Raw genomic sequence first — 11,332 nt, 5'->3', positions numbered from 1 at the left:
GATGCTGGGACAATGGGGCAGGAACAATTGAATTGGAAGGTGGTGAAGCCAGGCAGCTGGGATCTCTGTCAAAAGATTCCACCATTGATAGGGCAATTTCAAGACAGTCTAACACCACTACCCTCTGGACCTGACTCCTGGCAGCTATGGAAGTAAGATTTCCCTACAAGGAAGACTGTATATCCAAGTTAGGGAAACGGAATACTATGGAGTGAGGTATTCAGTTCCTGAGAGAATTAGCTGTGCGAGAGATCATCTATTTTGGACCAAACAGCCAAGAGGGGACAGACCCAGATAGAATCAATTGTACACGACCTCTGTGGCACAGATTTGTACAAAGTGCACCACCTGCATATGCTAAGTCATTGGCAGGAATGGTCTGGTCAGCTGGAGGTGTACAAGATATTGCTGAAGTGATTGAGCAGCTCCGGAACTTTGAGAACAGCCTTGCTGGTTCTCTACGGGCTTGTGTCTCTGCTGTAGAGAAACTGTGTGAAAAATCTGATTACCGTTTTGAAAAGCTGTTGCAAGAAATGAAAGAACTCAAAGACACATACCATTCACAACCTGCACGAACCTATGTTTCAGCTATTAGGAAAAGGCATTTCCAACCTCGAGAGAGAGGACAGAGGCAGCCCACAAAAAGAGGTTCACTGTGGTTCTTCCTACATGAGCAAGGAGAAAACATGAGTAAGTGGCATTGAAGACCTACCTCAGAACTTCAGGGACGAGTACGTGAGATAAAAGGAAAAACTCCTAAGAAGGTGGCTGCTCCAGTTTACAAAAGGAGCAGAAGAGATTCTGATGCTCTTGAAGGAACCTCTAATTCACACCCAGAGACTGTGCAAAACAGAGATTAGAGGTGCCCTGCCTCCAACCAGGTGGAGGAAAGGGATAACAGAGTTTATTGGACTTTACAAATATGATGGCCTGATACAACACACCCCCAGGAGTACAAAGCTTTAGTGGACACTGGTGCTCAGTGCACAATAATTCCTTCTGATTATAAAGGAACGCAATCCATCAATATTGTTGGAGTGACTGGGGGATCCCAGGAACTGGCTGTTGTAGAGGCTGAAATGAGCCTAACTGGAAAAAACTGGCAAAAACATCCCATTGTGACTGGTCCAGATGCTCCATGCATCCTTGGCATAGACTACCTCAATAGAGGGTATTTTAAGGACCCAAAAGGGTATAGGTGGACATTTGGTATAGCAGCTGTGGACACAGAGAAAATTGAACAGCTGTCTACTTTGCCTGGTCTTTCAGATGACCCTTCTGTTGTAGAACTGCTGATGGCTGACGATCAGCAGGTGTCAATTGCTACCACAACAGTGCATTGCCGGCAATATCACACCAACCGAGACTCTTTGATTCCTATCCAGAAGTTGATCCGTCAATTGGAGAGCCAGGGTGTGATCAGTAAGACTCGCTCACCTTTTAACAGCCCAATCTGGCCAGTGCGTAAGTCTAGTGACGAGTGGAGACTAACTGTAGACTATCATGGCCTGAATGAAGTTACGCCACCATTGAGTGCTGCTGTGCCTGACATGCTAGAACTGCAATTTGAACTGGAGTCAAAGGCAGCTAAATGGTATGCTACAATTGATATTGCAAATGCATTTCTCTCTATTCCAGTAGCAGCAGAGTGCAGGCCGCAGTTTGCTTTCACCTGGAGAGGCATCCAGTACATGTGGAATTGCTTGTCCCAGGGGTGGAAACACAGTCCTACCATCTGCCATGGACTGATCCAGACCACGCTGGAGCAAGGTAAAGCTCCAGAACACTTGCAATATATTGATGACATCATCGTATGGGGCGACACAGTGAAAGAAGTCTTCGAGAAAGGTGAGAGAATAATTCAGATTCTTTTGGATGCTGGTTTTGCCATAAAACGAAGCAAGGTCAAGGGATCTGCATGAGAGATCCAGTTTTTAGGAATAAAATGGCAAGATGGCCGTCGTCAGATCCCAATGGATGTGATCAACAAAATTGCAGCAGTGTCTCCACCTACTAATAAAAAGGAGACACAGACTTTCTTGGGCATTGTAGGTTTTTGGAGAATGCATATTCCTGACTACAGCCAGATTGTGAGCCCTCTCTATTGAGTGACTCGTAAAAAGAACCAGTTTGAGTGGGGCCCGGAACAACGACAAGCCTTTGAACAAATAAAGCGTGAGATAACTCATGCGGTAGCCCTCGTACCAGTTCGGACTGGACTAGATGTTAAAAATGTGCTCTACACCGCAGCTGGAGATAATGAACTTACCTGGAGCCTCTGGCAGAAAGCACCAGGAGAAACCTGAGGTCAACCATTAAGTTTTTGGAGTGGAGGATACAAAGGATCTGAGGCCAACTATACTCCAACTGAAAAAGAGATACTAGCAGCATATGAAGGAGTTCGAGCTGCTTCAGAAGTGATCAATACTGAAGCACAGCTCCTCCTAGCACCTCGACTGCCAGTGCTGAGCTGGATGTTCAAAGGGACCGTTCCCTCTCCACATCATGCAACCGAGGTTACATGGAGTAAATGGATTGCATTGATCACACAATGAGCTAGAATTGGAAGTCCCAATTGCCCAGGCATCTTAGAAGTGATTACAGACTGGCCAGAAAGCAAAGACTTTGGGATGTCTCCAGATGAGGAGGAAGTAAAATGTGCTGAAGAAGCACCGCTGTATAATACACTTTCAGAGACTGATAAGCAGTATGCACTGTTCACAGATGGATCCTGTCGTCTTGTAGGAAAACATCGAAGGTGGAAAGCTGCTGTGTGGAGTCCCACATGACAGGTTACAGAAGCTACTAAAGGACAAGGTGAATCTAGTCAAATTGCAGAAGTGAAAGCCATCCAGCTGGCTTTGGACATTGCTGAACGAGAGAAGTGGCCAATACTTTATCTCTATACTGACTCATGGATGGTAGCAAATGCCTTGTGGGGGTGGCTACAGCAGTGGAAGAAAAGCAACTGGCAGCACAGAGGTAAATCCATTTGGGCTGCCACACGGTGGCAAGACATTGCTGCTCGACTAGAGAGCCTGCCTGTGAAAGTTCGTCATGTAGATGCTCACGTGCCTAAAAGTCGAGTCACCGAGGAACATCCAAACAACTAACAAGCAGGTCAAGCTGCTAAGATTCAAGTAGCTGGGGTGGACTTGGACTGGCAACATAAAGGTGAACTTTTCCTAGCTTGGTGGGCCCATGATGCTTCAGGGCATTAAGGTAGAGATGCCACATATAAATGGGCTCACGATCAAGGGGTGGATTTAACTATGGACACTATTTCACAGGTTATTCATGAATGTGAAACTTGCGCCGAAATCAAACAAGCGAAACGGTTAAAGCCTGTATGGTATGGGGGGCGATGGTTAAAGTATATGGTTGATTATATTACACTTCCACAAACACATCAAGGTAAGCGTTATGTACTTACAATGGTGGAAGCAACCACTGGATGGTTGGAAACATATGCCATACCTCATGCTACAGCCCGAAATACTATCTTGGGCCTTGAAAAGCAAGTCCTTTGGCAACACGGTACGCCAGAAAGAATTTAATCAGACAACGGTACTCATTTAAAAAATGGTATTATAGACAATTGGGCCAAAGAACATGGTATTGAGTGGGTATATCATATTCCATATCATGCACCAGCATCTAGGAAAATTGAAAGGTACAATGGTTTGCTAAAAACTACACTAAAGGCACTTGGTGGTGGAACCTTTAAAAACTGGGATTCACATTTAGCAAAAGCCACTTGGTTGGTCAACACCAGGGGATCAACCAATTGAGCCGGGCCTGTCCAATCAGAAATTCTGCGGACCGTAGAAGGAGATAAAGTCCCTGTAGTACACATGAAAAATATGTTAGGAAAGGCAGTCTGGGTTATTCCTGCCTCAGGCAAAGGCAAGCCCATTCATGGGATTGTTTTTGCCCAGGGACCTGGCAGCACCTGGTGGGTGACGCTTAAGGATGGAGAAGTTTGGTGTGTACCTCAAGGGGATTTGAGTTTAGGTGAAAATATTCAATACTGAACTGCAGGATGTGAATTGCCATACTAACAGTGTTTAATAAGTGTCTTCCAGATCAAGACAGTGATGTTGAAACCAGAGCTAGCTTCTTTGAGTGGCGCCTGACAACTTCTTCGAAGTTGATGTCTTTAACCCACAAACAGTGGTCATGAGATGCACTTGTACCATTTTTCCTGCCCTGTGAGACTGTTGTGACAAAATGAACTTAATGAACTTTTCAAAGGATGGTCCACTGATTAAAATTAGTTACTAATGTGTATATATGTACATATGTATATAAATATATATATATAGTAGTAGTGATTAATTAGATTGTGCTGATAGATTGTATTGATAAGGTTTACGTATTCAGTGAATGGCATATTATAAGGGGTGGAATGTCCTGGTTTTGTTAAAAACAAGTTTCTCTTTTAGTGAATTTGCCTGTCAGCTAAAGCCTTCACATTAGCTGCATTTTCCTGAAGAACCAGACACATGTTTTGGTAAACCTAGCAATGGAATGCAAACTTATTGATAAGCACGGATGGACATCTCGCAAGAGGGGCAACAAGAAACTGGTGACCAAGAAACTGACCAACTGTGTATAACATTCCATTCATGTGAATACTTCATATAAAAGTGGGAGATCATGAGGATCTCGGCCCTTTTTCCCTCTTTTCTTCTGCTTATGGCCGACATTAGGAGAGGACCTTGCTAGTCGTCCCTGCAAACTGAGGCCTAGTGAGAGACTGAATCCAGCTCCGGTTGGCTGCGAAGTCCAATCCAGGACTTCGGGTGCCAGCTCTGCAGTTGCTGAGGCTTTCAAGATTGGTTTTGTATATTTTGTATTATTTTCTCTATTCTTATTAGTAGCATTAGTAAAACAGCTTTAATTTTTTCCAACTCTCTTCTTTCTGTCCTTCTTTCCCTCCCAATTTCCTGTCCTTAGTGGGAAGGGGGGAGAGGGAGGGAAAAAAAGGGGAAAGTGGGGGGGAGAGGAGGTTAACAATACATCTGCCATGGTTTTATTGTCACCCCGCAATCTAAACCCTCAACAGTGACATTCCTATTCAGTTCATTGCATGATCTACTTGGATGCCCATTGTAATGGGCATAACATAAAAGCATGAACGGAGTGACATTTATGATACCTGAAACCATGCATCTGAATTATGACCATGAAATCTACTTACCTTTTCTGTGCATTTTGAATCAGTCAGGCTAATTTCTGCACTGATGTAGTGCCATTGAGGACAGCAGTAATGCTGCTATATGTCAGTAAAAATATAGTCACACCATTCTCTTTCAGTGGCACTTAAAAAGAAGTATGACTATTTCAAAATAGAAGGCCTAAAATTATACTTAGGAACCCAAATGAGTGCCTTGATTTTCAAATGAATTAGGTGTTTGAAAGTTCTCATACAGCTGTTGCTATTAAGCATCCTAGAAAATAAAGCAGCCGATTTGTATATAGTTACACATGCGGTATACAGATGAACATGGGTATATGCATATACCCATCATTCTCTGTTCTTCCTGTCTTCACTCAGCAGAAGTGATGTGTCAGAGAAAATGCAAGAGAAAGCAGGAGCTCAATAAATGGCAGGAGAGGAAGGATCAGAATTTATAGCTTCACATAACACACATGTTAATCTGGATCCCTGAATAACCCATATTTTGTTAGGCTCAGGGGCAGTAAAGATCTAAATGTATTCTAGTGCAAGTAAATTTCCATTTTCTCATTCCCATGGATCTTGCATATATTGCCTGTTCTCTCTCTTTGCAGTGTACATGACAATGAGCTTGCAGGATTCCTCTAGAAATTGATTTTATTACAAGACCTTATTATGCGCAGAGCATATACACAAGAGGTAACCAGAGTGGGATTCATGACCGTATCTTTAAATGCTGTTCACAGAGGCATCTACCTGTGAGCAAGGTGTCTAGGTACCCACTTCAATTCAGTCAGTAGACTGCAGCAAGCAATCAGGCTGACCAATGACAGATGCGTGCTTCAGGATCAGATGAATCATTCTGGTCTTCATGGACCAAGCAGACACGCACAACAAGGATATCTAAAATTAAGCAGGACATGTGTCCTCTTCAAGGTTTTGCTACTTGAGCTTAGTCCATCTTCATTCAGTTGTCAGCAATCTTTGTGAAAATCAGCCATGTTCTTCTCCTTGAAATCTTGTTTTCTCTTAACTTCTGTGACTCTTTGCTCTCCTGTTTCTCTGACATTCTCCTAGTCTGATTCCTTTGCCTGACATTCCATATTACTCACAGGGCACTGACACAGGTCCTATTCTATCCTCTGTTTCCCTGTTGTCTTGCTTGCAAATGCAAGCCTAAGAATCATCCTGGGCTGTAGACAAATCATAATTTTACACCCTTAGCCTAGAACGGTCTCATTCTAGCCAAACAAAAAGTTCAGCAAGATCTTCCCAGTGAACATCATCTTGAGTTCCAATTGTCTCCAGGCCCTGATAAATGTCAGGGATATTATTTTCAATAGCATATAGTATAACTAGGCCCTGGTTCATTATATGTATACCTATATAAATAACAACACTTTTCACTACATATAGAAGCAAGCTTTTAATCTAAAAGATAGGCTCATAAAAATAACAGGAAGCCAAATTTTCTTATCATGTCTTTACCAAGAATGAACTTTGTAGGGAGAAATGTTCCATTTCCACATTATTACTGGCTACTTCACAGAAAAATGAGCCAGCCTGCAGAAAGACACAGAGCATGTAAAAAGATGGCTGCACTCACCAGTCTGTTTTTTCTAAAAACAACAGTTTTTGGATATGGGTGACAGTATTCATTTTAATATGGTATGCCTCTGTTTTTCTTGTCTCAACAGGCATGTGGAAGACATTGTTTTCCACATTCTTTCTTGGGGGCTTTAGAAAAAAGAGTTCATCACCCACCAGAGCTGAATATATTCTCACTCTGAGCTCTCCTTGAGTGCAGCACATTTCAAAGGGTGATTTAACACAAAACCAGGTTGTTTTACATCTACAGCTGAGGCGGGGGGAAGGTATTAAAAGACTTTATTTGGAATGTCCTGTGTCCATAGCTGTCAATTCTGCTTTCTTTTTAATATTCTCCTTCTAAAGGCTGTTCTCACCAATAATGCTGCTGTGAAATGGCTGTGAGCCAAAACTGAGAAACAGTACATGTTTCTCCAAGTGTTTTCCATTTCCTGGTTGCGATTACATTATTGTTCCTGGTGAAAATGCTCTGACCAATGGTGGATGCGGAGGGGAAATGACAGGATATGTTAGCATCTTGTTAAAAGTACTATGCTATTATAATACAGTAGCAGTAAGAGTAGCTGTATCAGGTTACTATACCAGAGGACATACTGGCAAAACCATATGATCTTTCTTCTGTGGTGTCATACAATGTTTTAAATGTGTACTCCCCATAAGTCTTGCTTCAAGAGTTAATTTTCTATACTATTCTTTATAAAACGCCACTCCAAATAATATCACTCCTCATCTGAAATTTTACTGGAATCCTCTTAGCTTGATGGTTGATGTGAGTTCTCCCAAAAAGTCTTACAAATGCACCAAATAAAAACATGTGATATGGTAACTTCATCATGCAACCCACAGATTCTGCAAGTCTTCCCTCTACTACCACTAGGACTTTGCATCTTTACTACCTAATGTTTCTCAGCTACTTCATTGTCCTTGATGAAAAATGAAAAGCAAAGAATTATTAACCAAGAAGATTTCCAATTAAGGTAGTTGGAAGATGGTTTTATTCTATTATTTCTCTGCTAATGATATCCTAAATTTTTCACATACCTTGATTACTTATTTACTATATACATGGCCCTAATAATTGCTTTAGTAATTCACTTTTTATCTGTACTACAAGTAAAGTAAGCTATTTTTGTAAGAATATTGTAAACATACTTATTTTCCCTCATGGATATTTTCACTCTACCTATTTTTACTTCAGAAAGATTGAATGACAAGACTGAGTGGTCAACACGTCTATTTTAAGTATCACAAAAGGTTAAGAGGTGTAAATCGGTTTCTTGGTGCTGGGGACAATGTTTTCCTACAAAAATAGTAAATTTTAAAGGAGAAGCAAAATTGATTTCTGATTTAACTACTTCTGAGGAAAACACCTTAAATACACTCAAAAGCTCAAAACCAGACTCAAATGGACACAGAAGCAGAAGGCCCTCAGCAACATGCAGTGACTAACAGGTGCTGTGGTCCTGACCACCAGGAAAGGACAAATGCAGGCAACCTTGCCTGGCAATACAGTCTGGCCATCTGCTTGTGCATGTCAGGTGCAGGAGGACTGCTGCAAGGCATCCAATTTGGTAGGTAGTGAAGTAACATATGGTGCCCTCACATCAACACCTGTCCAATACAGACCTGCAAACACACCTCCTGCTCCACCAAGCATGTCTCCTATTGTTTGTTCAGAAGGTGCTGGCATAGGCAGGGGTTTGGGATATGCTAAAGCAGGTGCCTCTCAGGGTTCACTCCTCCCTGCGTCAGTGCATGCTTTGCCCAGCCAAGCAGCACTCCACAAGGTAGCACACAGCTGGGCATCCTCTCCCAGTCCTTAGCCAGAGTTGTTAGGAAACACTACAGGTGTAGCAGAATCATTTGCATGCTAGGTTGCAATTATCTAGTAGTGTATGTTCTTGGTCATTTAGGAATATCAGGACCTGAGCTGCAAAGAAAATGGCTGACAGTAGTGGGTTGGTGCAGCACCTTTTTGGACTCCAGATCACCTGCTTCAGCCACTGGTCCCTTCGTACCAGAGGGAAACACAGGAGTGTCATGACTTAATTGACTGATGTTGACTTTATTGACTTAATGTCTATATAAACATATATTTCTCCCTTCTTTTCAAAAGCCCAGGGGAAAGACAAGCAAGTTTGAAACAAATCTCCCTGGCAATGTGGCTGAGGCTGCTGCCCTAGTGTCACACAAACCCTATCATTGTTAATCATTAGCAGAGATGAAAAGGTTAGCAGGGGAGGGACAGAGAACTAGAGCTCAACCCATAAATAGCACCTGCTTCCAAGAACCACGTAATGACTGCATCTTAGAAATCAGGGAGAGGCTGTCCAAATCAATTAAGGCACTTTGCATACATATGTACAACAGACCTGTCATTTTGGGTTAGGGAGAAAAGAGAACAAGTCTCCCAACACACTGAGAAAATATATAAAATTACAGACTGTTTCAGTCAGACTGTGCAGTTCATGGCCTGTCATGGCCTTGGAGCTAGGATGGAGCCATCCCTAATATACCCTGACAGAAGCTGCCCACTGGGTCTCTGAATGGGATGTTAAGTATTTTTCATTCCTGGCTTATTTTCTTTCCATTGATTTGAAGCCATCAGTAACCCACAAAAGACCGTCAGCAAGGTGAGGGTGACTGCAGCTCCTTAGGGACAGGAATAATTTGTACAGTAGATTAAGTGCTGTACATTATCTGCAGCATGTTGGAGAGGATTAAAGGTGCTGGTAGATAGGTCTGGAGGTTGTCTTCCTGTGTTGTCAAAAGCTTTGTTAGAGATGTGCTATCATATAATTCCACAAATATTAAATAGCCAGTACTTATATTTGCTTATCTTTGTGCTCTGTGAGCTTCATGAAAGCTGAGAGCTCTTTCCTGCAGAGAAAAATTACCATCCTCCACCACAATGCCCTGGTACTGAGAAGTTTCAACAAATGAAACAGAAGTGAGATGGTCCAGGAACTACCCCACAAGTGTTCTGCATTGACTCTGCTGTTCTATGTCACTAAAAGTAGTTTACTTAGCACTTTCTTCCCATCTGCACCTTACAGCTCTCAAGCATCCCTTCTCTATGTGTCTGTGATATAAGAGTGATAAAAGGCAATGTTACTCAAATCTTCTTCCTTAAATTTTTCCTGTGATATGCCATCCAGGAGTCACACTGTGAGGGAAATAAATGAGAACCAGTGCATTGAATCAGAGGGCAGCTGTTGTATTAAGTATCTCTTTTCCTCATAGAGTTCTTGGCTGGCTTGAGATTGCTAGAAGCACCTCTTGTAATGCGGTGGCAACCAAAGTTTATGATAGCAGATAATACTGTCCATTTTTTTTTGTTTTCTTTGTTTGTTTTTTGTATAGGAGAAGAATAACTCTTTTTTCTGCCTAAAGTCAGCAGTGTTTCTAAGCTATTCAGGATGTTTGCACTAAAATATTTACAGCAGGTAGCAGTTATAAGACAAAAGCCCATCGTGCTATGATGTAACAGATTGTGATTTCACGTACATGGAATCAAATTCTTTAAATCTATGAAATCACAACAAGCACTCTCTTAACTGCTATCCAGGGTGAAATTACAGCACATCATTTTTATTTCCAACCATTAAATTCAGTTCCCAGAACTCTCCACATCCAACAGTCTCTGTGGGGGAGCCCAGTAAATAATTTAGTAATTCCACATTTGCAGTGAAGAAAAGAGTATGATCTCTCTTACACTGAAAAACCATAAATTACTCATGATATATGTTTACTCAGACTGAAGGACTTACTTCACACCCATAAGTTACATCAAAACATCATCCACTAGGCACTTCATAGTATAGTGCACTCCAGCAGGAATTCAGCATTAGACTGGAACATCATCAGTAATAACAACTTCTTCACGGTGGACTCAGTCAGAATCATCACCAGAGTGCTGGAGTGACTGCATGTACATATCAAGCAGCTGCCTCAAGCTTCACTCAAACAGGCCAGAAATTGTGCTGGTATGAAGAGCAGAAACATCAGGGAGCCAACCAGGAAACTGAACTTGCCCTTTATCTAGTTTATGTGCCAATAAGTAGCATGTGTGTGTCAGACTAGCTACAGCACATGAACACACAATTAGCAACAGTGGCAAGAAATACCTTTTCCATATTTAACCCAAAAAATCTGTGTCCTTTCCTTTTGGACCAGAGCCTTGCTACCACGATTCACACTCAGCTCTGTTTGGTTAGTACAAGCCACTGCACCTTGAGCTGCACAGATGCAGAATAAAAAGCTGAAGAAACAGTCATGTTCATGAGAATCCTGACTGAGGAATGCCTTTGCCTATAAGACCAGAGTGAGACTCATCCTGGTACACTGAAAGTACCATTTCAAATAAAGTTTTGATAATAGCCTGGCCGATTTTTATTGTGTAGGTCATAATGGAATAATGGAAGAAGTCAAGGGAAGGTCTTTCACGTCAGTGGCCAACTCATTCACAGAACGGGTGAATGTATTTAATATTACTCTCAAGTTTACATCCATTGTCTAGATATTCAAATGAGAACAGTGCAG

Source organism: Columba livia, chromosome Z (genome assembly GCF_036013475.1).
Source record: "Columba livia isolate bColLiv1 breed racing homer chromosome Z, bColLiv1.pat.W.v2, whole genome shotgun sequence".
Lineage (NCBI taxonomy): Eukaryota > Metazoa > Chordata > Aves > Columbiformes > Columbidae > Columba > Columba livia.
This window is presented reverse-complemented; position numbering follows the sequence as displayed.